General features: G+C 37.6%; 1 long non-coding RNA gene across 1 annotated transcript in view; it reads right to left on the bottom strand.

The window, feature by feature from the left end:
- The window catches only part of LOC117326287, a 70,757-nt gene that overhangs the window by 5,623 nt on the left and 37,564 nt on the right, over positions 1-27,570 (bottom strand). The window contains exon 2 of the long non-coding RNA XR_004532458.1: positions 20,738-20,966. This is a non-coding gene — a long non-coding RNA (uncharacterized LOC117326287). The remainder of the gene's footprint in view (positions 1-20,737; positions 20,967-27,570) is intronic.

Here is a 27,570-nt window from a genome sequence, read left to right as displayed (position 1 = left end):
GCTAACTATGTAGGTCGCGGTCTGCCTAATTACCCTAATCTGTGCGCGATGGAGCGAAAAGAAAAAAAAATACAACATTTACTTTTATATATTTTACCGCTTATAATTTATAAATAATGATTTTTTTTAATGGAATATAACATCTTTTGGGAAATAATCAACTTAGTTTTCATAATTTAAACTTTGTAAGAAGAAAAACACAATAAATGATATGTGGTCTTTTCGGTCCATTGCGTTCCGATTTGGGTGGTTAGTCGTACTGTCACTTACAAAATGGCGGGTCAACAGTATGAAATTTTGACTAGCGTAAAGCGAGGGCCTGTACGGACGAAATAAAACACCTAGATGAGACTAAATGGGTGTTTGGGGTACATAAATATCTCATTTATCCATATATGTAAGGTAGGTGTTATGTCACACCCGATTTTATTGTTTTTGCATCAAATTCTTAGCGACACCAAACGGTGTCGGATAATTCCACGTTTTCATATAGTAGTGCGCTCTGGCCCTACACCAGACATGGTGACAGGGCCAGAGAAAACTCGGGCTATGGCAAGTACTGTGAGTTAAAAACATTTCATCATTGTGCAAATCTGTTTGAATTCATTTATGAGCCAAAAATTCAGATATAGGCTAAAAATTCACTGATGAGCTAAAAATTTAGTTACAAGCTAAAAATTGAATTATGAGCTAAAAATTAAGTTATAAGCTAAAAATTGAATTATGAGATAAAAATCTAGTTCTAAGCTAAAAATTGAATTAAGAGCTAAAATTGAATTATGAGCTAAAAATTGAGTGGGCCAAAAAAAAATTATTTTCACAGTAATGAAAGTTTGATTGTATTCTCAACAGTATGAACTATACACAAGCAATACCAGTTGTCCTTAATTGACCATAGCTGTTGATAGGACATTAAACAATATGAAACCAAACCAAACGAAATACATGAAATGGTACATGTAGCTAAATCAGCTGATCACTGATTGAGTGTCGTATGAGGAGAAATGATCTGGTTGAATGGCCGCCAGTGTCACATCAACCCACCCCTATTTACATTCACTGTCTTACAGGGACTATGTCAATATGTGTCCAGCACTTTGAGACTATCAAGATACTGGGTCACAGGAGATTTATCACAGACAGATTATTCCTACAACTAAACTGTGAGATCCACCTACAATCATGTCAAGTCCGTTAATATTAAACCATAATCAAACACTAACAGTTCCGGTTCTCAAGCGCGATACCCTTAGTTATATACTGACCCCTTCAACTAGGTAGTAGTCCAAACAGAATTAGCATTTAGTGATAGCTTTTAGTATCGGGACCGAACTAAGCCAAACTAAAACTAACAAAGCTTTTACTATAAACCTCCTTTAATATTAACCTAGCTACCTCTAAGAAGTATATTGACCCCCCCCCCAAAAAAAACATATTGACCTACCTCAAGAAACATATTAACCTACCTCAAAGAAACATATTAACCTACCTTAAACAAATATATCAACCTACCTCAAAGAAACATACTGACCTCCTTCAAAGACACATATTAACCTACCTCTAAGTATATTGATCTACCTCAAAGAAACATATTAACCTACCTCAAAGAAAGATATACTGTAAGCAAAGAGCTAGAAATCAAGCTAAACACAAAATCGAGCTAAAGACAAAACTGAGCTAAACACTAAATCGAGCTAAAGACAAAATCTAAGCAAAGATACAGAGCTAAGTCTATTTTAAGTAAACATAGAACAAAAATGTACCCAAAAGTCAGGGAGGAAGAATAAGTTGATGACTGAGGTTTCATCAACGAAATTCAAATCTAAATGTCATCATGTCATACATAAAGATGTAAATTTGGAAAAAATAGAAAAGTAGTTCCTGCCAAAAATGTTAACATAATTAAAGAAAATAAACAACTGTAGAAAATTAATTAACAAATTATGATATACCTGGTTCATGAAGTTTCCGAAAACTTAATTGCACACACTAATAAACACTAATTAACACTAATTAACACTAATTAATTATTTATATGTAGCCTAATATCATTCAACCAGCGGAAAGAACGTGACGACACAAAAAGTCGGAGCACTTAAATATAACTCATTGAAGATCATGACGTTTTTTTTAAAGAAATACTTTGAAGAAAATTTCAACTCAAGAATTATCAAAGGCTTATATACAATGCATTAGTTTTAAATGTCAGTGTTAAGTATATATTAGTTTTAAATGTCATTGTTACGATAATCGGAGCGTGGTAAGGATCAATATATTTTTCAAAACCACATGCATGACCTAGGTCAAGTATTTGGGCTCCGTCAAAACAACCAGGTGAGTTATCGGAAAATTTGTCAGACGAAACCACAAAATCGGCACTAACTCTCTTAAGGAGATTACTGGTACCGCGCAAAAATAACAAAACACTTTTCATTTTCAAAGACTATTTTAAATCTTGGGATTAAAATTGAAATCTGTCTAAATACTTCGGCTGAGAAGATTAAAGACGGATTAAAAACTCTGACCATGAAATGTCGCTAATTGTACGTTAATTATTTTTCGTACCTTCACTAACAGCATGTCTACTTGACGTATCGCTGGAAGGTATTTGGGTCGGTACACCCCATGATGACTAGAATAACCGCATGACTAAAACACTCACCAATACCTGTATTAACGATGAAGGTCGTCCGAGGGACGGACAATAGGTTCGAAGGAAGGAGGAGGGGAAAGAGGAGGGAACTGGATTATGAAATTCGTCAGAAAACGAGCATGTTCTGTATAGATCGCTGTGATATCATCAGGTCTTCACAGTGATGGACAATGTCGACTGTCATCATTACACAAAATGTCACCACCTTTTGATCTGTACGGTTACCTCACATCCAAACTTTCTAGGGTATTAAGTCTGATCACAGCTGAGCTAATTACGTAGGGATTAGCCTGATGCCAGGCTAATTTTAAGTCCCGGTTCTAATCATACCTATGTCATTTAACAGGTGACGTAGCACTTTAGAATTACAAAATAATGTTGAACTTTTGAATTGATTTAAACTTTTGTGATTTAATCCCTGCGATTACGGGTAGAAGGGGCACCTCCGACAATTATGTAGGTAGAAGTCCATAGTGATGTACAGGAATTTCAGTTAGTCATGTTTTTAATGGATGGTGGTCAAAAGCCCGTCACCTCTATGATGGCTACTATGAGGAACAGTGGGGGTTAAAACAATCAATGGCAGGAAGAGAACTGTGGGTGTATTGGGTGGAGTTATGGCCCGGGGCCATGAAGGTCAAATAATGATTAGGTAGCGATTTACTTATCGTTAAAGGGCGGTTGTACTACAATATCCTAAAGTTAGTATTTACAGAGATGAATCAAACATGTTGTTCACCAAAATAAATAAATGAAAATCTTATGAACAGAAAGACAAAATGAAAGGGAGGAATATAGGGATTGAGAGAACAGATAAGGGTTAATAGGAGGAAAAAAGGGTAGAGAACAGAGAAAGGAAAATAGAAATAGGGATTGAGAGAACAGATAAGGGATAATAGGAGGAAAAAAGGGTAGAGAACAGAGAAAGGAAAATAGAAATAGGGATTGAGAGAACAGATAAGGGATAATAGGAGGAATATCGGGATTAGAGAACAGATAAAGGGAAACAGGAGGAAATCAGGATCGAGAGAACAGATAAGGGATTATAGACAGACTAGGTAAGGACAAACAGATAACAAGTTTATCATGGGGAGGAAATGCAAATTTGTTCAAAGTTTGAGACCACGCAAGTTATCAGATAATTTAGAATAAGCAAGTATGGACTTCTCCCTCTGGTAATGCTAATCCTCGATGTAGGAGGGTAAAACTTGTGACACAGTGCTGAGACATGGCATTCTGTCCCAAACTCTTTCCTCCACATCCCTCATCCTTGGCCTGAAGTAATTTCTGTTGTAAACATCACAATTTAAGCTCACACCAACAGAAGTTTTAATCGTGTACCAGTTTGTATGGCGTGAGCTCATATTATGATAGTTTACAACATGTCAACATTTGCAGATGTACAACTTTGTCAAAAACACACCACATCATTGTCGGCATATGTCTCTGTCATGTTAACGTGATAATCAGACTTATATACTTCACAGGGAGGGCTAACTTTTAAGATGAACATTATTCTTCCAAAGATTTTTTTGTTGGATGTGTATATCTACTTATTTTTCAGACTAGTTTAGAAGCAAAGATCATGAGCTATGAAATGACAGTTCACAGAAAGTAAGTCTGAGAACTGGTCCACTGAGGTTGACACCCATGGTAACTTATTATGGCACAAGTTCACAAAAGTTGTGAACTTATCTAGGGACTAGTTCACTGAGTACCGACACCATGGGCCTTACGAGAATGTTCACAAAGTCTGCTTACTGGGACGGTCAAAGCTGCCCAACAGTAACCTGCAAAGCACTGGTTCACTGAAAATTGTTTAACATGGATTCACCCCAACGAGACTGACACTAACACTATAACATACTGATCGCAACTACGCTTTTACAAGAGGCAGAAAAGTTGTGAACTTATCTAGGAACTGGTTCACCGAGAACTGATACCACCGTAACATACTGAGGCACTGGTTCACAGCAAAGTTGTGAACTTATCTAGGAAATGATTCGCCAATAACCAACACCTATGGTGACAAACTGAGGCAGTGGTTTACATAAAGTTGTAAATTGGTTCACCAATGACCGACACCCCTGTTAACCTACTGAGGCTGTAGTTCACAGAAAATTGTGAACTTATGTAGCGACTGGTTCACCTAGTACTGACATCAATGGTGACCTACTGAGACACCAGTTCACAAATGGTTGTGAACTTATATGTAGGGACTGGTTCACAAAGCAACGCTAATCTACCGTATAACAGAAATGTCTGTAGTTACTTCCTTTGTGGTTTTTAGTATCCAGACAGATTAGTGGTACAGTGCCCCACCTATAGCCATCGAAAGTCTAATATAATTTTGTGATTCTTTATCAACCAGGAAATCCGATATTTATATATACATTATTTTCATGATACTGAGTATCAAAGGATATAAATTTAAAATTTAAATACAGCATTAGACATTGTGCTTACTTTATTGACAATTTGAATATTATCTAATGAATATGTTGTTCATATTCTTGTTTTTTTCTTCTTAAATATCACTGACAAAGGCATTAAGCCTACGCAAATTGATCACGTTCATTCACATATCTTCTTTCAAATTTTTTTCTTCTAAATGTTGTGAGGCATTGAAACAGCATATGTCGGCCTTTTATTCTGATGTGACGCAGGCTACGCTAGGTCAATTTTGGGACGCTAGGAAATACCTGATTTCAAAATAAACAACTCCGCCCCTTTGATCTGATTGGTCGATCTAAAAGTAGTTCCCCTGCCACGATACAGTAGGTTGTGGGTACAGTATAGTAGGACACCTTGACTTCTGCATGAATGAGTAGACATACACACCTTTGTAGTATCTGACCCCAATCCCCAGCCGTGGGTGGATCATTCAAACTGGGACACTACAATACACACATTTCCTGATTAGGGTATCAAACTGTTTTTTTTAAAGTTTAAAGATTTATCAAAGTGAATAATATTTACAAGCACCTACGTCACTTAGATGATGATAAAAGATTTTTTGAGCTGATTCTCCACACTGTCAGATAGATCGTGGGCGAGAACTTAAGATATTCAGTTAGCATCAGAAAGTAATTGATATTAGCAATAACTAACAAAAACATTTTATTCGCCAATACCTGCTAATTAGCATATATGTAGCAATAAATGCTAATTACTATCAGCACCTATTTACTACAAACTAGCACTGATTATAATGCTAATTACTATATCAGCACCTCTTTATTACAAACTAGCACTTCACTTAATTCTAATTACAATTAGTCAGCACCAATTTATCACAAACTAGCACTGATCGTAATGCTAATTACTATATATCAGCACCTATTTACTACAAATTAGCACTTCTCTTAATGCTAATTACTATCAGTACTTATTTACTACAAAATAGCACTTATCATTAGATATTGTAGGTAAAAAATGCTTGTACACATGAATGACAAAAAGAAAAGGTTAAGTTTGAGAATTTTAAGGAAATTCATAAATTCATAAAATGTAAAACATTGTAGAGCAACATTTTTTATCATCTCTGATAAAACTGGAAGGCCATAACGGAGATCAGCTTGGTTGAACTCAACATGAATTATTCATAAACAATTCAGAAGTATCTGAGGTAACTGGACATTCACTTCCAGTGTCAAAGAAACAAATTCATCATAATCACAGACAATGTAATCGAGGCCATATAAATTTAATCAGCTCTAGATCCTCAGGGTCACACATTCCCACACACCTATAGGTAATAAATGACATGCTTTATAAACGGTGAAGATAATATCTATATAGTTATAGACAGTACCCAGTTTGTACACATATGTTGTACATAGCAGATGGATAATAAGATTTCAGAGCAGATGAAAAGAGGAAGAAAGTGAAGAATGAACAAGTGAGAATGGACAGACAGTGAGAATGGACAGAAATTGAATGGACAAATTTTGTTGGACAGAAATAAAGTGAGAGGATAGACAGAATGGACAGAAATTGAATGGATAGACAGTTAAGAATGAACAGAGACAGAATGGACGGTGAAAGTGGACAGAAAGTGAGAATGGACAGACAGTGAGAATGGACAGACAGTGAGAATGGACAGACAGTGAGAATGGACAGACAGCTAGAATGGACAGACAGAAAGATTGGACAGTGAGAGTGGACTGAAAGTGAGCATGGATGGACAGACAGACAGCCAGAATGGACAGATAGCGAGAATGGAGAGAGAGTGAGAATGGACAGACAGCGAGAATGGAGAGAGAGAGTGAGAATGGTCAGAGAACAAGAATGGACAGTGAGAGTGGACAGAAAGTGAGCATGGGCAGACAGACAGAATGAACAGACAGACAGACAGACAGAATGGATAGAATGTGAGAATGGATAGGTATACATATTTAAATGTTGGAGGGAAAGTTGAGAAATGCGGATGTGTGCGTTGTAAACCACCGTGAAGGACGTTTAGTATGAATATATTAAGCCAATCCCATACAACTGTTATACAACTACACGGAGAGGTGAAGGTTTTTTACAGCTAGAGAAAATTCTTGGAAACAAGGCTCTGCCTATCTATTCAAGTCCTGGACAAGTTCACCTGCGGGACTGTCCTATCAGAATGATTTATTCCAGGTAACGGACCAAAACAGGTAGTTATTACGATTACTTGTGCGAGGTCTAGCGAATCATGTGTCAGTTTAACTAATGAATTAAATATATAAAGTTTTAAGAGAAAAAAGTGATGGAATGAATTCAAATAAGAAAAGAGACATTTATACACTGATAGGTTTTGAAATGAAAGTATATATATATAAACATGTTTGAAGTTTATTTTCAGTAAATGTACGGGGCACATCTATCTTGCTATACATGTATATGTAAATTATTAATTCATTTATAGCATCAACTTCTCTTTTCATATTGATGGTACATTTTTGTGGTAACCATCTTTAAATATTCATAAAATCCTTATCAATTTACCATAGCGATTCAATGCCTTGTACTGTTGCACTGAAACTTAAAGATAAATGAACACAGCTAGACTTGAGCTAAAACAAGACATGTTGTATATCCGACAAGACTCTATCTAAGCCGGCTACAAACGCCACAAAATGCTACACAAATTAGGTCACAGGTTTTGAAAATCAATAGAAATCTTTTGCATAAGTTCAAACCCGAACATGACTCAGGAATGCAGGAAGTTAAAATTTGAAGGAGGATGATTTCAGCATTTCGGTCATTAGAACCCTCCCTTCTTGGTAAATAGAGCCCTAGGGAGCTACTGATCAGTAGATAGAGCCCTAGGGAACTACTGATCATTAGATAGAGCCCTAGGGAACTACTGATCGGGAGATAGAGCCCTAGGGAACTACTGATCGGTAGATAGAGCCCTAGGGAACTACTGATCGGTAGATAGAGCCCTAGGGAACTACTGATCGGTAGATAGAGCCCTAGGGAACTACTGATCGGTAGATAGAGCCCTAGGGAGCTACTGATCAGTAGATAGAGCCCTAGGGAACTACTGATCGGGAGATAGAGCCCTAGGGAGCTACTGATCGGGAGATAGAGCCCTAGGGAACTACTGATCGGGAGATAGAGCCCTAGGGAGCTACTGATCAGTAGATAGAGCCCTAGGGAACTACTGATCGGGAAATAGAGCTCTAGGGAACTACTGATCGGTAGATAGAGCCCTAGGGAACTACTGATCGGTAGATAGATCCCTAGGGAACTACTGATCGGTAGATAGATCCCTAGGGAACTACTGAGCCCTAGGGAACTACTGATCGGTAGATAGAGCCCTAGGGAGCTACTGATCGGTAGATAGGGCCGTAGGGAATTACTGATCGGTAGATAGAGCCCTAGGGAACTACTGATCGGTAGATAGATCCCTAGGGAACTACTGATCGGTAGATAGAGCCCTAGGGAACTACTGAGCCCTAGGGAACTACTGATCGGTAGATAGAGCCCTAGGGAGCTACTGATCGGTAGATAGGGCCCTAGGGAGCTACTGATCGGTAGATAGGGCCCTAGGGAGCTACTGATTGGTAGATAGAGCCCTAGGGAACTACTGATTGGGAGATAGAGCCCTAGGGAACTACTGATCGGTAGATAGAGCCCTAGGGAACTACTGATCGGGAGATAGATCCCTAGGGAACTACTGAGCCCTAGGGAACTACTGATCGGTAGATAGAGCCCTAGGGAACTACTGATCAGTAGATAGAGCTCTAGGGAACTTCTGATCAGCAGTTTCTGTCTGGCCAGACATCATATATTCTGATTATTGAACTTCCTACTGACAAGTTTGTACAATAAATAAGAAAACATTCTTTCTAATATTCCTAATCTGAAAGACCTTTTTAAACTGAATAGGTGCTTAGAATGATAGATCTCAATTCATCTACACAAAGGAATGGATTCGTGTATATAAATAATCACAGAGAGTTTTTAACAGTAATTTACTTATGTGTTTCCAGACATCTTTGTATGTTCATGTCATTTCAGAATATTTTACTGTGCAGATTTATAGGCACAAAGGAAATTAACCAACAGGTACAGCTTATACCAGCCCTCTCCCTAAAATATTAACGGTACATATACATCATCATATGTGTGGAATATAGCTTGTCTTCAATGCAAAGACTTAACTGTGTACATTCATTTCTTTAATGATAAAAAAAAAAAAAAAATTTACACAAAAGCAAGATATTATGCACATTTTTTTTTTGCATCTAGTTGATATAGAAATGTTCTGAACTGATGATGAAGAGACAAGTTTGGATGAAAAAATTTAAAAAAAAAACTGACAAAAAAGGTTTGACACTCGTACTGAGAGACCTGACCTAGTGAAAGTCCCCCATCCACCCACAAATCGTCCCCCAATATCACACATGGATAATCTTATACAGGTATCACAGCTGGTTGCCGTTAACAACAGTTTTTAACCATCCCACGTCCAAGTACCTGGTAACCTTATTCTGCGATGTCATGCTCCGTACAAATGTTGTACTTCGTTTTTATTTACTTTTTATCGTTTTGAGGGTTTTGTTATCGCAAATCACGCAATAACCATGAAAATACGGACACACAGTTTTCTCTTGATCGGACTCCTCAACAAGCTTCTTTTTCAAGGGGACATATTGAAAATAACAAGTTAAAACATTACCAGCAATAAAGTGGCCCATTTGATGATGGGCACTGATAACGACAATTCCAGTGTTGTAACTACAACTTATTCGGCAGTTACCTTACGCAGTTACGCAGTCATGAATGCTTGGACCTGATCGCTTCTGCACTAAAGAAAGCAGTGATTCTCAATAATCAGTCGCCAGGCTTTTCTCCTAAATGTCCCCAAATATAGGAGTGTCTCCCCGGCTGATAAATGGGAGCGTTGTCAAGGCATATGACAGGATTATCTCAAAGTTCAACAGGAGATTCAATTACATTTTACTGTACTTAAAAAATAGCCTGTTTTCAGGATGTGTATTTTCTTGTTATATGATGAAGCGGTATAATTATTCGAACACACGTATTAGGACCCAACGCCGAGCCTCAAATATCAACAAGCTTACATATAATTACAATATTAGATTTTACTTTTAACATATTGAATACATGTAGTTATTTTCAATGTTTGGGAGATGTAATATAATGCCAAGGTCAAAAACTAGATACTACTTTAAAATATCGTCTTTCTGTCAATTCTTAACTGACAGACAATTTAAAATGACTGTCTGAAACGGCAGCAGTCATAGTCTAATGAAATGAAACTTAACATCTTAAATTCTTTCAAATAATTTTTAAATCTCAACATTTATATTTTTTTTTTTATTTAATAAAAGAATCTATATAAAATATCTACATACAAAAGAATGACATAATGTTTTAGGATGTATGTCTGCAAAGGATATTTCTCTGACAAATTGAGTATAAATGATTAAAAAAAACCCTCACAGGTATTATAGAACCAGGTGAGGACTTTACAGGTGAGAATTGGTTGATGAATAAGGTGAATCAGTGCCTGTAGCATACTGTGATGTCCCGACCATAATAACAAACAGCCCAGCTTCTGCAGGTGTGAAAAATCTGTCTCACTCACGCATGCCCCTAATGCTAACGAGTCGACAGGTAAGTACATGTGCACAGGTAATATGCGCAGCGGACTGCGTCACCAGAGGTAACCTTTGTGAAGTAGGTGCGGTTCTGTGCCGTGTTGTGAGGTTACGTAATATATGTCGTAATACATGTCGAGCCACAGTGTTAACAGAACTATTACACAATTCAATACTATTACAGACACAACAAAAACTGTCAATGGGCCTGTTTGTGAACATTCAGTACACGCACACTACAGGGATCTACTGCAGTACAGCAGGACCACAGACAAATCAGTTGCTACACAAAGTTAGAACAATATGGCTGCTGATGTAACAAGGTCAATGCCCTCTGCGTAGATGCACACACAAATACGCACAAGGCAAGGCAACACTGGGTTACATTTGTTCTTGATCAGGCAAACAGATGTCAGTGTGACCAGATCTTTTTTAAAGCAATATCTGTCAGCCGCAGTGACAGAGGCATGGGGTACACACAGGCATGTGTGATGGCATATGTTCAAGATTAGAGAAGTTTGACGTTTTTGTGTCGCACAAAAAACAATTAAAAGATGATTACCTGTGTATTCGTCATTGTTCTGTCACAGAAACAACAACAGAAACTTGGATTTATTGGTTTGTGACAGCCGACCATCTGTTTATAAACAAAGAATCCTGATAATCTAATACAGATAGGTTATCAGTGAAATCAACAAAAAAAACCACTTCTCAGAGAAATCAACCAACATCCATCACTTCACAGTGAAATCAACCTACCTACAACATTTCACAGTGAAATCAACCTACATCCAACACTTCTCAGTGAAATCAACCTACCTACAACACTTCTCAGTGAAATCAACCTACATCCATCACTTCTCAGTGAAATCAACCTACATTCAACACTTCTCAGTGAAATCAACCAACACTTCACAGTGAAATCAACCAACATCCATCACTTCACAGTGAAATCAACCTACATCCATGCCACACTTCTTGGCGAAATTGATGATATTGATAGTATTTGTGTTCAGAAATCTGCTTCTAAATGCTTCATGGAGAGATTGCATATGTTCAAATATTCAAGCCTGAGAAAAGTATATAAAAAATTGACCACTTTTCGACAAATCTATTCCTAAGACTACATATCCTAAGCTGTTCAATTGGAATTTTTAAAATTATGAGCAATAAAGAAGTTTTACAAATTTGTAATTCATTTCTAAATTTAGGGTCTAAAATTGGGAGTCTTACCAAAACAGGGACGTTGGAAAGTATGTGCAGATATCTGTTAAGTTCAGGTTTCTGGTAGACAAGTTTCTGATATGGACAGGTTTCTGATATGGACAGGTTTCTGGTATAGACAGGTTTCTGGTATAGACAGGTTATAAAGGTGTTTGTATCAAATGTAAAACATGCAGTTATCTCACATGTTTCAACCAGAAATGTGAGGCTTCACAACAGAAGAAACTATCAAGGCAAAATAACATCCAACCATCTAGTGACTATGGAGTTTTACTGGCAAGATCCTTACTGATCTAGAAGACTAAAGAAGACCACAGGGCAGCTACCATTCCTAATTCATTAATCTTTATCAGAAGCCGAAGACAAACTATTAATATACTTAAAATTTAATCTGTATTATGCTAAGATCAACAGTTTGCTTGGAGGGCATTTATTTTTTAAATCTAAAGACTGACTTTCAAATATTATCCGCCTTAATGAGCAATATTAGTAGCAAGACACCTGCAGGGTATATTATCAGTCACAACAGAAAAATAATGAGCAGGTCAATAGTCGGCCATATTTTGGAATTTAAATTTAACAAACTATGATTCTGTTGACAGTCAAAACAATTACGCGGGAGTCAATAAGGTCGTTTGGGTTAAAACGCAGGTAAATATCGTAACAACAATACAGTATACCTGGATGCCCTGATAAGTACAGCACATGCACCACTGGCCAAAGGTGACCAGTCACGGACAAAAAAAAAACCGGAACAATACGATGGTGGGGTTAATCGTGTGATCTAGTAATCCGGGGTGAGGGATGCGTACCGACCCTCAATGAACATGTCTACCTTAGATGTTCTGGTGTTTGGTGTTCAATTAAGTGTTAAGGGTTGTATTCTTGTCACATAGCGGCCACGGTATTGTATGCAGCTCCCAGACATCTTTAACAGATTATAATAGCCGAAAACTTTAGACAGTGCGGGTAAGAGGGAGGAAAATGGGCCGAATTGTGTTTGTGAAGCCGAACCTTGTTGTACCATTTTCGCCTTGACAATAGATGTGGGAGTGTAACATCAGTCGGAAGACGACACAAACTTGATACACAAAACTAACCATTATCAGTCACAAAACACCACTGTAGTAGGGGATTTTCACCAACTCAGACCTTTCAATCATAACGCATAATTAGGATCAGATCAACTATCAAAATAACACTATCCCTTAGTCACTGCCTTTATCATATTACAGTAGCAGAATACGGTATGTATACTTAACAGTACCAGAATACAGTACACCTATACTTAACAGTACCAGATTACAGTACGTATACTTAACAGTACCAGATTACAGTACGCATACTTCACAGTACCAGAATACAGTACGCATACTTTACAGTACCAGAATACAGTACGTATACTTTACAGTACCAGAATACAGTATGTATACTTAACAGTACCAGAATACAGTACACGTATACTTAACAGTACCAGAATACAGTACGTATACTTAACAGTACCAGATTACAGTACGTATACTTAACAGTACCAGATTACAGTACGCATACTTCACAGTACCAGAATACAGTACGCATACTTTACAGTACCAGAATACAGTACGTATACTTTACAGTACCAGAATACAGTATGTATACTTAACAGTACCAGAATACAGTACACGTATACTTAACAGTACCAGAATACAGTACGTATACTTAACAGTACCCGAATACAGTACGTATACTTTACAGTACCAGAATACAGTATGTATACTTAACAGTACCAGAATACAGTATGTATACTTAACAGTACCAGAATACAGTACGTATACTTAACAGTACCAGAATACAGTACGTATACTTAACAGTACCAGAATACAGTATGTATACTTAACAGTACCAGAATACAGTACGTATACTTTACAGTACCAGAATACAGTACGTATACTTTACAGTACCAGAATACAGTACGTATACTTAACAGTACCAGAATACAGTATGTATACTTAACAGTACCAGAATACAGTACACGTATACTTAACAGTACCAGAATACAGTACGTATACTTAACAGTACCCGAATACAGTACGTATACTTTACAGTACCAGAATACAGTATGTATACTTAACAGTACCAGAATACAGTATGTATACTTAACAGTACCAGAATACAGTACGTATACTTAACAGTACCAGAATACAGTACATATACTTAACAGTACCAGAATACAGTACGTATACTTTACAGTACCAGAATACAGTACGTATACTTTACAGTACCAGAATACAGTACGTATACTTAACAGTACCAGAATACAGTACGTATACTTAACAGTACCAGAATACAGTACGTATACTTAACAGTACCCGAATACAGTACGTATACTTAACAGTACCAGAATACAGTACGTATACTTTACAGTACCAGAATACAGTACGTATACTTATAACAGTACCAGAATACAGTACGTATACTTAACAGTACCAGAATACAGTACGTATACTTAACAGTACCAGAATACAGTACGTATACTTAACAGTACCAGAATACAGTACGTATACTTTACAGTACCAGAATACAGTATGTATACTTTACAGTACCAGAATACAGTACGTATACTTAACAGTACCAGAATACAGTATGTATACTTAACAGTACCAGAATACAGTACGTATACTTTGGTTTATCTTGGTCTTGAAACGGACCTCATGACCTATGTCACCTATGTGCATGCCAAACGTGGCATAAGGAATCAAAATGAAAGCAAATCCCAAATTAACAAAATTTCAATTCTATTTATAGTAACAATGACCAAGACAATACAATTCCTGAATATACACACATCCAAAGGTAGCTCAATTGGTAGAGCATCCTGCTAGAGTTCGGAGGTCTGGGGTTCGAACCATGTACTGGCCGTGCACTTTCCACTCCTCTTACAGAATTTTGAAATTAAACAAATTTTATATTATGGCCCAGTAACGTCTGTTTTCTGGGAAGCAGAGTAAAATCTAACAGAACCATTTCAAGGAAGACCTTTTGAACAGATTAACAACAGCACTTGCAGGAAAACACAGGGAAAACTATAAATTATCACATATTGATTGTATTCAACGGAATTAACACAACAAGGTCCAAACAAAGGTCGGCTGTACTAGTACAATTGTCACAATGGCTGTATCTGGCAATACACATTCCAGATAGATTATTTATAACACACAAAGTGTTAATTATACCGATAATTTCTTGTGACTGGAGTAGGCACAGAACCACGCATGTGGGTTAATGTTGCGTCCCGTTTTGTTGCTCATTAGTGTATTCATGTAAAATATACATTGTTGTACATTGTTGCAACTTGAACATTCCAATGACGTCACATTGTTTACAGATCCCGCGTTGTGTCTGAACTGCCTGACACGAAGGCTTCATTCTGTGTTTTTTAATGTTTTTGTTAGTTTTCTGATAATTCAATTGATCAGGTATGATTAAACAACCCCAATCAATTTGAGGTGTGATTGTAATTTTAAGTTTAAACCGCATGTTGCGAAAAATACTTCAACTTTCACTTTGTCAGTGCATTCGTGATCGCAGCTTCGATCGGCTGTCATGGCAACGACGAGGACGATGGTTTCATCACAGTGACGAATTTACAAACTTGCATGTGTACAGCCGAAAACTTCTAACTATACCTTATGTCTTTGGAAATCATCTGTAAATAATTAATTGAATTAATTACGATCCATTGCATTCGTTTATTAACGTCTGTTCGTTTCTATATGCCGATTTCGATACTTAAAACACTGAAGAGTTCCAATATTGGAGAATGAACATTAACACTTGCTCTATGAATCGTCCTAGAGCACCCGACTACCCTAAATCAATACTTATGAAACAGGTACGAGCGTGAAGGTAATTGTATGAGAGCAACGAAAAGTGCTGTACATTCTTACGAAAATGACAAACATCGTCAAAATTACTTAAAAAGTAGTCAATTAATCGGCATTTCTTCAATTAACACCTGTTTATAACGCCGTTATGTAACCATACTTGAATAAATAGAAGAATGTACAGCACTTTTTCTCGGTTTCTTAGCACGATGAATAAGTGTATCATATTTGTTTGTACGACAAAATACGTTGGTCGGGTGCTCTGGCCATATTTACCGACCAAGTGTTAATGTAGTCCTTCGTGCCGGTCACGTGACCACGCGAGAACACGAGGAACGACAAAAACATCCCGATAAAGACGTTGGACACCTAACATTAAAATCCGATCAAAAAAACAAACAGAACTAACCGGGAAATCATTAAATATTGAATTTATATTAAAACATGATGTTTTTTGTTCTTTTTAATTATAAATGCAACATTAACCCACATGCGCAAATTTCACCTGTACAAACAAGTGTCCAAGGTTCTCTGGACAGACAATTCAGAGTGTCCAAACAGGTGATCCTAGGGTTTTCTGGACAAACAAGTTTCACCTGTACAAACAAGTGTCCAAGGTTCTCTGGACAGACAATTCAGAGTGTCCGAACAGGTGATCCCAGGGTTTTCTGGACAAACAAGTTTCACCTGTACAAACAAGTGTCCATTGCAAGGTTCTCTGGACAGAAAACTTTCAGTGTCTGGACAAGACAACGGTCTAAGGGTTCTCTGGACAGGCAAGCATCAGTGTCCAGAAAGGTGGTCTAGGGCTCTCTGGACGGACAAGTTTAGTGTCCAGATATGGTTGGTCCTAGATTCTTTGGACAGAAAAGTTTCAGTGTCTATACAAGTGGTTCCAGGTCTCTCTTGACAGGTTAGTTTCTGTGTCCAGACAGGACGTCCAGGATTATCTGGACAGAGAAATTTCAGTATCCTGACAGGTGGTCCCAGGGGTCTCCGGATAGATCTTGCTACATTAATAACGTACCTTTGATGTTTTTGAAGTTGGTTGTCAGAAGAAGTATCAACCGTATACAGGGTCTATCTGTGTAACCTGCCAGAAGACTGGCTATTGTCGTCCTGTCATATCTATACGAGAGTATTGTTGTGTATTATCCTCGAACTTCCAGTTTCATACGAAACTCATTCTTCCGAATTACAATGGTAAGAGTTCTCTGATAAAACAATGCCCATTATCTAAGGCCAGTTCTGGTTAAAGATCAAGGGGAAAGGTCATGACCTATGATCTGTTAATTGGTTGGTTGATAGGGATCTTGGTCTATTATTGTGACAATTACGGGGGAGATAATCGGCGCTTTGTCACAGTTTATTTCTGCGGTTTATCGGTATATCACATACATAGTTACATTTCCGCTACACTTGTTTGCCATCTAAACTGCCGTCACAAAAAAAAAAAAAAAAAACAGATTCCGATCACGAGTTTCAAAACTTGTTTTAACCAGGATCATACCTACGTTTGGGAAGAATCAGAAAAGCAAGAGTCAGGCGTATACGATGACCTGTGAACATCGCCTGATAAAAGCCATCATGACAATTGAAACTGTCCTCATTACCTTTCCACCTGGGTGTTCCGAAGCCTGAGAAAAAATAGCAAATGCCAGTTTTGTTTCAAAAATACAGTTATAACATTTCAATTGTCTGTGGATCCCGGAGGTACTCAAGTGGGAAAAGCTACCAAGGGAGAAATGGCTGTCGTTTTACCTTCCTAAAATCACATCAAAGAAATGCCAGCCATTCCGTCAGAGAAATGAGTGATGATACGAGATAGCAGACAAAACAGACTGTAACGGTCACCACTCACGACATGTTCAGCTTAATCAGTACTTCTATACACACTTACTACCTGGTTAGGATTTCAATCCGCACCGAACATTGTCTACCTGGCATGTCAGTTTTCCAATATCTTTATGATGAGGGAACAACCGATGATTTTCCAGCTAATTAAAGTTTTTACAATTTTCTTTTCATGGCTTTGTTCATATTTTTTTCCCCTTCCTACTTCAGCTGACATTTTAAAACTTGATAACTATAATTCTATGACACCAAATAGCATTAATCATGTTTTAACAGTTGAACAGTCCTTCATGGGTTTGACGATGCAGAACATTTTTGTGAATGAACATTTAAGGGAAGTTGTATTTAGCCAGAGAATCCGTCTGTTGACCACAGTAACAGGGAAGTATATGAGAATGATTCTGAAGCTAGTCAATATTTCTATCAGGCCTTTAAAAAAAAAGCTTTGTTTCTGGTAACCCGACCCTCCCTATTTTTAACCCCCAACCCTTTAGTTTTTATTGACTAAAATACATAAAGAGTGAATCCAGTCTGGAAATCCAGATCCTACTTGATAGATTTAGACAATGCCAGTAAAAGTGTCACCTAGACGCTTTACTTGTACTAAACGACCCATATGCAATTCAAGTGTCTTTAGTTACTTAGAATGTGTAAAACAATCATGGGGGGAAGTGATCTAAATATAAAATTAAATGTACATTTACATGTTACATTATGTATATATTACATCATATTTCAATGTTTAATTAATCAAATTTAAGATACAAAAAAAAAAGGGAAATAAGATAAAAAGTATTTCTGACCTAGGTAGGTCAGAAATACTTTTTATCTTATTTCCCTTTTTTTTTTGGCACATTAGTAGAAAGCTATTTTTATTTTGGCCTCATTTAAAACAAAATATCACAACTGACCCTGACACGAAATGATCAAGTTGACAATCAAGTTTAAACTAAATCAAACAAAGTTTAAACTAAATCAAACAAGATTTATCCTTTTACCCAACAAAGGAGCACATACAACTGAGACCAGCCAATCAAAGGCACACAGACAACTGAGACCAACCAATCAAAGGCAAATAGACAACTGAGACCAGTCAATCAAAGGCACACAGACAACCGAGACCAGCCAATCAAAGGCACACAGACAACCGAGACCAGCCAATCAAAGGTACACAGACAACCGAGACCAGCCAATCAAAGGCAAATAGACAACTGAGACCAGCCAATCAAAGGTACATAGACAACTGAGACCAACCAATCAAAGGCACACAGACAACCGAGATCAGCCAATCAAAGGTACACAGACAACCGAGACCAGCCAATCAAAGGTACACAGACAACTGAGACCAGCCAATCAAAGGTACACAGACAACTGAGACCAGCCAATCAAAGGTACACAGACAACTGAGACCAACCAATCAAATGATCAGAGATGACAGAGAACAGCCAATCAAATGATCACACTAGACTGAGACCAACCAATCAAATGATCAGAGACAAATGAGTTTGGCAAATCAAATGTTCATACAAGACTGAAATCAGTCAATCCAAGACAAAGAGACAAATGAGACTTACCAATTAAATGATCAGAGATGACAGAGACCAGCCAATCAAATGATCAGAGATGACAGAGACCAGCCAATCAAATGATCAGAGATCACAGAGACCAGCCAATCAAATGATCAGAGATCACAGAGACCAGCCAATCAAAGTCACACATAAGGTATCATCATTACACCTGGCTCCACTTAAAAATATCAATTAAATCTCAGACACTTAGATTATGTCAAATCATAGCTAAATGACAGTCTAAATTCCAACACATCATTATACATTAATCGCTGAAAAAGCCAAGATTTTTCAATGTGATAATTTCAATTAAATCTATCGAATACCACTTATCTCAGCTAGGCTATTTGAGAAATTGCAATACATTATCGAAGCCTTCATTTTCTGTGGACCGTGAAAGAACAATTACTTGTTGGATAAGGTTGGTTAGTCGCACAGCTGCGGTACACTTGAGTAGCGACGCGTGGGGAGTTCGTACTTACGAATGTAAGTGTGACAACCATGTCAGATGGAGGCTTGCTCGCATCCAGATGCGGACCAACAAATGACAGAGTTAATTATAAACACCCTCAACTCCACAACAGGCGAAACTAAAAAGATTGTAATCAAATGCTACTAATCTGTCCAACCTCTGTTTGAAATCTTAATACTATCACTTAACCTGAAAGCCTTTACGAGACTCTTTACAAAATTAAATTGGGTAATTGACATGTTTTTACTGAAATGTTGATGTCCTTTCACTGAAATGTCCCAAGTGTATTTCATTGAACACCTTGTACATGCTCCAAGGGGCATATTAAAATTAATATTTTAGATAACCTGTCGTGGCGGTAACTATATTACAGGACTGATATACCTAGCACTATTTTTCCTCCGACACCATGGCATACATTCGTCTATACATACCAAAATACAATCTAATCCTGTAGCTGACATCTGCTACATACAGAAAAGTGAATGCTGTCAGAGACATAAAAAGTCTCATACATTGTTATAACCTTGGTAAACTAGCACAACAATGACATATTTTTTTTAGAGGAAATAACGTAACTCCATTCCTTAGGGCCCATTTTTCAGACTCCCTGGTATGGATTCTGGGCACAGCGTAACATTTCTTTCAATATGGAAATAGCAACAAAATTTGCAATTCAAAAGAAGTTTCATACAAAGCACTCAAAAATGGAAATCGCATTTCTTTGGAGAATTGAATTATGACCTTGAAAGTCCAAAACACTTTTTTTTTTAATAAAAGGACTTGATAATGATTTGATGGTCTGTGGAAAGAGCCTTAATTCCATATTTTCTTAATATTTCAGAAAAAGTGTAATTATCTTGTAATCAAATTTTCTAAATTTTGTAAATTATAAAATAAAACTGTTGACAGTTTCACCTAGTTACAATCCCCAAGATTGTTAGATTTATACAAAATATACAAATGACTTAAAATGCATATTAATCATATTTTACCAGGTGATCATGCACTCGCTGAGGTTCCTGAAAAAAGTTCCTGTCCAGAACTGGACTGGGTCCATCCTTCGTCCTTAGGTAAGTCAGGTTCCTTTGGGTGTCCATTAAAGAGGTTACAGAGCCTGCCATCCCCATGACTCTAGATGGAATCTTCCATTATTGGACAATGAAGATTCCTACCTATAGATATAGGTAGCCTGTCCTTGACCTTTTTCACATCTTTATTGACCTATAATGACCACAGAAAAAGAAGATTAATTTTTTTCCTGTGAGCAATAACTTTTTCTGTGGTTTCATAGAATTTCGTTTAAATCACTTCAGGAATAAACATTTCAAAGAATTCTTACCAAGCAATTAATCTTCGTAAACACATCAAATTAAATATTCATACAAGTTTAAAAGAATATATTGAAGCTCATTTATAATTTATAACATTTAGACATGAAGACATGGGAAAGTCTGATGGTTTATAGAAATCTAACGATCAATAGGAATAATAGGGTACAAGATAATACACATTTAAAACCATTATGACTACGAATATTTGATCAGAATTTGAGGAAGGACAAATGTAATATGATAAATACATGTATGGTATATATAAAGGTGTGAGAAAGTACTGATTAGTCCAGATAAGAGGAAATATTAATCAGGATGTGTAGAAATTTAAATCTCAGGTAAGAGACGCTGTGGTCAGTTACTGGAGCTTGACCATTACTGGACATGAGTGATGGTTGAAGATGACACCATAGCCCTGAGTGTAACAAAACTGATGGACAAGGCCACTGGCCAGAGCGTCCTAATGTGCGATTACCTATGTGATAGGAATATGAGCATGCATTAAGGTGACTAGTGTCTAACTTCTGTCTGGACGATGACCTCCGGTTGAGGTCAGCACTCTGTACATGACCTTTGTACAGAAAAATGACCCATGGTGGTTTGACCCCAACACCTGAAACAAATTTTGGTAATTTCTAAACAAACTGACCATCACAGGCTCAAATTAGTAACCTGTAGGGATTCCATAGTCTTCAGCTGAGACTACATGTGATGGGTCAAGAACATACCCCCGTACTTATGGTCAAGGACAGTGAACCGATAGATGATGGGTCAAAATAATACCCCAGTATGTATGGTCAAGGACAGTGTACCGATATGGGTCAAAATAATACCCCAGTATTTATGATCAAGGATACTTTACTGACAGGTGATAGGTCAAAATAATACCCCAGTATTTATGATCAAGGATACTTTACCGACAGGTGATGGGTCAAAATAATACCCCAGTATTTATGGTCATGGATACTTTCCCAACAGGTGATGGGTCTCTAATACCTCAATACTTATGGTCAAGGAAGGTGTACCGATAGGTGATGGGTCAAAATATTACCCTGGTACTTAAGGTCAAGGATAGTGAAAGTGTACTGACAGGTGATGGGTCAAATTAATACCCTGGTACTTAAGGTCAAGGATGGTGAAAGTGTACTGACAGGTGATGGGTCAAAATGAATACCCTGGTACTTAAGGTCAAGGATGTTGAAAGTGTACTGACAGGTGATGGGTCAAAATTATACCCTGGTAATTAAGGTCAAGGTTGGAGAAAGTGAACTGACAGGTGGATGGTCTAGATAATTCCCGGGTACTTGAGGTCAACATGTCAAGGACAACTTTCAAACAGGTGATGGATCTAGATATTATGCCAGTGTTTAGACTAAAGAAAGTGAAAGTGTACAGACAGCTGGTGATTTTGATTGGTTCATAGGTAGACACATAAAGATGCAGCAGATAGTGGGCTGAGCCTGGTGTAATCAACGACAGGTGTGATATCCCTATTGTCAAGTCAGGTGTAGGTCAGAATGAACTGCGTACCTGTCCTCTCAATACCTGTACTCCAGTGTCGTAATGCACTCATAGCTCCGTGATCACTATCAAGCTAATATAACTCTTATTATCCAAAGGAAATCACTTTCACAGAAACTTAAATTTTAATATCAAGTCTATTTGAAAAAAAAAAAATAAAAATAAAATTTAAAAAAAAAGCTATAATAAAACCATAATATATAATTTCAAAGGGAAACTGTATTAATTTCAAATAAAATTTTTAAAATGCTGATTTCAGTGTAGGAATTATAAAATCATCACTGACTAATCTGTCAATCTCTAGGGCAATAACAAATACAATCCGATCTAAACTGCACTAGCTCTAACTACGATCTTACAGACAGGCTGGTTTTTTTTTTAAATATAGATATACCACAAATATTTATATATATGAATCAATTGATTTATTTCCATTTAAAGCAGGACTCAATTAACTTTCTTTTTCCCCCTTATAATCCCCTTATTAAAATTTAGAAAAAAATAAGTAATTGTATATATCTCGGTAAATCACTTAATTATGATAATATGCCAAATTTTTTAATTTGAACTGAAAGAAGCGACCAATCAGTACTATGTAATGCTAGACCATGTCATTCAGTGTGACAACAATGGTTGTTAAATTGGCGGCTTTCTGGATCACTGTCACCATTCAACAGGTACTAAGACTAACTGAAGTTTAATTGTACGTCCAATTAGTCGCTGGCTGTGGGGAAGATAATTTCTCTCTTCTAACCAGACACCAATTAATTTTTTTTGTCATTAAAACTCCAGTGTAAACTTGTAAATTTGCTGTTACAGGTAAAAAAAGCCTTTGAGACACACACAGACTGATGTACGTCCCTGTCTGGACGAAGTTTCGGTGACCTTGACCTGACGTGCAGGTATTGTAATCTTTTTCACTACCTAATTATCCAGGTATGTCATTTATAATGGACGAGGATGAAAGCTTCTTAAAGGCTGCACCACAGATGCACCGTTATAGACAAAGCTTGATGCACTCGAGCAGGATATTGACCTGCCTGATTCGATATCATAACCTGGCAAAAGACAGCCCTGACCTGTCAGAGAGAGAGATCTCCTATTATACAAACAATTAAGTGATAAGGCAATACTCAATAATTACACCTTTTGACACCTAAATCAATTCATTGCCCTACTTGAAACCTAGCTCCCTTTTCTCTGCCATCTCTTCCTGCTCTAGTTTTCCTTCTTTTTTTTTTTTAAATTCTATCAAAGCAATTGTCATTTAAGGATGACCACCCCATGTATGCCAAGTCAGTACTTGTCAATTCAGTACCTGGCAACAGCACTACGGTCAGTACCTACGTGGGGCAGTTGCCAGGTACTGACCATAGTCCGGTGGTTTTTTCTCCAGGGTACTCCGTCTTTCCTCCACCTCCAAAACCTGGCATGTCCTTAAATGACCCTGGCTGTTAATAGGACGTTAAACAAAACAAACCAAGGCCAAGTCAGTTAGGGTATGTGTTCAAAATTTTTGCATATTTTCAGGAAGCTGCGACATATGTGCTGGTTTGAGCCTCCTGATGATGGTACAGACCAAAGGTCTACATAAGTCACCTGGTGGGCGGAGATAGCTTCATCAATTAGAGAACCAGTTGTTCAGTGAGGTAGTCACCAACTACTACAAGGAGATTCCCAACTCAAAATGACCCCGGCTGTTCACGGCTAGAATAAGCATACAACATATATAAAACTGGGCATAACGTATTTAAATGAAGTTCATTATTTTCAATATTGCGAATAAAATCCATTCTAAGCAACCAGAGAATGCACTCATATTATAGAGACATCTTAAGTGACATTGCATTTTCTGAATTCTGACGGAACACATAAATTAAATATGTATATATATTTGGACAGGTGATAAAAGGTTCATTTAAACATCAAACATATTTAAAATCTGTTATATTTAACAGAACATAATCTGTTTTACAGATCCCGGGGTGATTTCCTGTCCATTCAGAAGGAGAAGGTAGCCCTTTAATCGAATGTTTATCGGTAGTTATCGAGGACATCCCATTTCACCTCCTGATGTACAGACAACCCCAATAACGACTCAATGATTGCCCAAACACCTTTTTGACAGATGTGGCGTATCGTAACACTGAGAGGCATACATTTCAAAGAGGCATTTCACCCACTACATAGAGCTAGCTACTTCATAGACAAGGTGAAGAGATATATATGTCTTTTTGATAAACAACTTCATTTGATTGTGGTTCAGAACCTTTCTATCAGACATGTAATAACTTTTTATAATTCATAACTTGACAGGCAATAAATGTGGAAGTTCAGTTTAGCAAACATAATCCTCCCAGCTTGTACAGTCCGACATATCTATACACTGCACTGTTTTCAGGGACATATTTCCATCAACTTGTAGGCACATTTCAGTTGTATGTATATCATATACTGAATGGCTGACAGGCCATATTAGGGGATGCTTAAGGCGTTATCAATAATAATAATTAGTAGTACATAGCTAGTTCCCCCTCATCACATTTAAACTGATAGCATGTGGCTATTCCCCGAGATGTATCCCTCCCCCACAGTAACTGTCAGTATATGGCCGTTCCCCGAGGTGGATTTCCCCCTGCCAGTAAAAGTCAGTATGTGGTCGTTCCCTGAGGTGGTTTCCCCCTGCCAGTAACAGTCAGTATGTGGCCATTCCCTGAGGTGGTTTTCCCCCTGCCAGTAACAGTCAGTATGTGGCCGTTCCTTGAAGTGGATTCCCTCTGTCAGTAACAGTCAGTATGTGGCCGTTCCCCGAGGTGGTTTCCCCCTGCCAGTAACAGTCAGTATATGGCCGTTCCCCGAGGTGGATTCCCCCTGTCAGTAACAGTCAGTATGTGGCCGTTCTCTGAGGTGGTTTTCCCCCTGCCAGTAACAGTCAGTATGTGGCCGTTCTCTGAGGTGGTTTCCCCCTGCCAGTAACAGTCAGTATGTGGCCGTTCCCTGAGGTGGATTCCCCCTGCCAGTAACAGTCAGTATGTGGCCGTTCTCTGAGGTGGAATCCCCCTGTCAGTAACAGTCAGTATGTGGCCGTTCCCTGAGGTGGATTCCCCCTACCAGTAACAGTCAGTATGTGGCCGTTCCCTGAGGTGGATTCCCCCTGCCAGTAACAGTCAGTATGTGGCTATTGCCTGAGGTGGATTCCCCCTGCCAGTAACAGTCAGTATGTAGCCGTTCCCTGAGGTGGATTCCCCCTGCCAGTAACAGTCAGTATGCGGCCGTTCCCTGAGGTGGATTCCCCCTGCCAGTAAAAGTCAGTATGCGGCCGTTCCCTGAGATGGATTTCCCCTGCCAGTTAGCATTATTCCCCTGTAGAGTCTACCCATCTTAAAAAAACCCAACTGATGTAGAATTTCGTTACCTGTTCTGAGTTTCTCTAATTAAATCCTGGTACAGCTAATGTGTCACATTAAATGATCACAACTCCAGTCCTACATAATAACACTACCATATCTACATTAAGCTATAAATCTTAATTCATAAAACAGTGAAGCAAAGATCAAAACGATGCTTACTGAAGTGAAATATCATATGTATCTTCACTAAATCTCATTCTTACTGAGTAGGTATGTACTCAAAAGGAACCACATTATCTCAAAAAAAGATTTTAATATAAATAGATATCAAATGGAAATTTTAAGATACATTAAATTTCAGTTGAAACTTCAAATAAATAAAACTTGTAATGTAGGTATAATGCTGAATTCATTTCTGTGATAAAATCGTTTTAATTCCTGCAGAAGAGTAACAAGCCTGTTTCGGAATACTGCTACAATGGAACCGCAGGACTGACAAAGAACATCCTGGAAAATCTGATGGTCCTGATAATAGTATAAAAGACAAATTCTATAAAAGCAAAATTTGACAAGTATAATATATCATACATTACATTGCTTGAGGTAATGTTGGTTTTCTTGAAACAGATTTTGTTAAAAACTGATATTAAATCTGTACCCTTGTATATAACTTAATTGCTTCTGCAGCGAAATAAAAATTCGAACTTGCATGACATGTATGTAAATATTTCCTTATCAAGACACGTGGGGTTACCTGGGTACTTTTTCTTAAATTACAAACCAGGAAATTTACTCCATGATCTCTGAACACTTTAGAATTATCATAAATCACTTGCACATTATGCAGTTTGCAAATATTTGCCTTTTTGTTTAATCATTTCGAAATTTTTGTTGCATTTTGTTTGAAAAGTGTTCAATATAAGGTAATGGATTGTAATCCATGGTAAGCAAAGATGCATTTCATTACGAATATTTCAAAAATTTTAAATCAACGCATAAAAGAATGTTACCATAGCTGAAATCACAGGGGCTTGGCACGATTTTCCAAATGATAGTCTATATATATATGTATATAGTATCAAGGGTAGTAACTACAAAGAGGGGGAAGACCAACGTATTTAAAAAAAAAATAATTTGTCGTATTCTGCGGGTCAAAAATCTTAGTGACACATACATGACCTTAAAGAAAAATGTTTTATCTTTCCAATGAGTGTTCGATGAACAAAATTGGCCAAGTATTATCCAAGTTATGACCTGACGAATTCGGAAATAGATGCTGAAATGGCTAGGTCGGAATCTCCCTGTCCGGTTGAATAGTCGCCTCGCCTCTAATGGGTACCTCAATAACCATTCAGAAATCGAAAAATCGACGCTTGCAGCGGTATACAGTAACCATAACTATGTCAATATAGGATGTCGGTTGGTTATGTTATCCGTCATGTGCCGTAGCCAATTCCATATTACATCACCGAGCTTACCGTCTTCAAAAAGAACGGCCATCTTTCCCTAACCTTTCGTGACTTTGTTTATGTCGTTACAGTGGTCGTACAGCCAAGAAGCGTTCCGAATGAAGGGAAAGATGGCCGTTCTTTTTGAAGACGGTAAGCTCGGTGATGTAATATG

The sequence above is a fragment of the Pecten maximus genome, chromosome 4 (assembly GCF_902652985.1).
Source record: "Pecten maximus chromosome 4, xPecMax1.1, whole genome shotgun sequence".
Classification (NCBI taxonomy): domain Eukaryota; kingdom Metazoa; phylum Mollusca; class Bivalvia; order Pectinida; family Pectinidae; genus Pecten; species Pecten maximus.
The sequence above is the reverse complement of the archived record's forward strand: the minus strand, read 5'-3'. Positions and strand labels throughout refer to the sequence as shown.